Source organism: Rhinoderma darwinii, chromosome 10 (assembly GCF_050947455.1).
Source record: "Rhinoderma darwinii isolate aRhiDar2 chromosome 10, aRhiDar2.hap1, whole genome shotgun sequence".
In the NCBI taxonomy this organism is placed as follows: domain Eukaryota; kingdom Metazoa; phylum Chordata; class Amphibia; order Anura; family Rhinodermatidae; genus Rhinoderma; species Rhinoderma darwinii.
This window is the reverse complement of record NC_134696.1, coordinates 48025363-48027077: the sequence shown is the minus strand read 5'-3', so window position 1 is coordinate 48027077 and position 1715 is coordinate 48025363. Positions and strand designations below refer to the sequence as shown.

General features: G+C 38.4%; 1 protein-coding gene across 1 annotated transcript in view; it reads right to left on the bottom strand.

The window, feature by feature from the left end:
• SLC17A7 (solute carrier family 17 member 7) overlaps positions 1-651 on the bottom strand; it is a 130550-nt gene extending 129899 nt beyond the window's left edge. The window contains exon 1 of the mRNA XM_075839861.1: positions 1-651. This exon is cut by the window's left edge and continues 576 nt beyond it. The gene's annotated coding sequence lies outside the window, so the exon portion shown is untranslated.
• Positions 652-1715: the final 1064 nt, after the last annotated feature.

Genomic DNA, 1715 nt, shown 5'->3' with positions numbered 1-1715 from the left:
AGCATGGACAGCAGTGACTATGTAGTCGGGTATTCAAGACCACGGACAGCTGTGACTTTGAAATCAGGTATTCGCGACCATGGACAGCAGTGACTATGTAGTCGGGTATTCACGACCACGGACAGCTGTGACTTTGAAATCAAGTATTCGCGACCATGAACAGCAGTGACGTTGTAGTTAGGTATTCAGGACCATGGACAGCATAGTCAGGTATTCAGGATCATAGACAGCGGTGACTCTGTAGTCACGTATTCAGGACCATGGACAATGACTATTGCGCAGTCAGATATTCAGGACCTTGGACGCACCTACTCCTTTCTGAGGTTCTTCAGCACCATGAAGAGCAGTTCTTATCTAAGGTTATTCAGCAGCACCATTGGCAGCAGTAATTGTGCAGTAAGGATATACAGCACTAGGGACTGCCTCAATTATCTCCTCAGGATAATCAGATCCACCTTCCCCAACTTCTCTCCTGTCCATTCATGCCATTGCCTTCTGAATCCTTATCACACACTTAGAAAAGCAAGGTGTAAAGAGGATGAGTCCCTTACTCAGCTGTAGACTCCTCACCCCACCTCTTCCTCCCAGTCTTCAGCACCATAGACAACTCCACTCAAATTGCTATATTTGGAGATGGATTAGAAGGCGCTTTCCTGTTAGTCCCAGCTGAGTTCTACAGAGGGAGGGGATGAGGAGAGGTGGGAGGGGGAGTTAGAAGCAGGAGACATTGCTTATAATAATCTGTAAAGGTACTTAGTAAAGGGGGATGGGTGCAGGTTGGATTGTTTAGTAGGGAGGTTGTGCGGAAGGGAGTTGTTGTACAGTTCAGGAATTTATATTATCAGTTTATAGTTTGTGTTAACTCTTTCAGTATAAATTAAAGTATATCACGAGGCTGAATGTATTATGAGGGATTTGAATTGATTTGCTCGATTTAATAATTGTAGCAGAAAACTTTTATATAAAATGTATACATTCACCTTTAATTTCAGAACTGTGTATTTTATTGCTTGGTCGCAATAATTATATTTTTATTTAGTGATATTTTTAAGAACCAAGTATGGAGGTCCTAATAAAAATTATTTGTTCATAACTTATGTTACTACCTATGATAAACATATAGAGGGGTGGGTATCAATAGGAATATGACAAAAAATGGAGGAAAATAAACAGAAAATAATTCTTTCAAATCAATCATGAACATATTGAGCCATTTTATGCAATAAAATGCATTTTTTTCTTAAAGGGGAAGTCATAATAATTCAGTACACTACTTATCTCCACTAACATAATGGAGTATAATCACCTGTTGTTCAGGCTACCGTTCGGTTCACATATTTATGATGTCTTGTATAATATTTTCATAAATATGTTGCAGGTTTAGAGACATAATAAAAAAAAAACAATGTCAATATTAATACATCGCCTTCATATTATATTTACATCAGTCAGAATAGATCTCTGATCACACAGCTGAGGATTGACTCTATGTATATATTTGCACTCACATTTAAAAACGAGGGGCAACTTACAAAAGAGAGGTAATCTAGCAATTCTTTGTTACCAATGGCTTGGTTCAGACTGCAGTTTTCCACAGCTTGAAAATCACAGCGTCCAGATATTACATACATTTCAATATACTATCTGTCATATTTTGCTACAGTTCTGCCCCATTGGTTTCAGTGCAGCAATTCTAAAGGAGAGAACCTCAATAA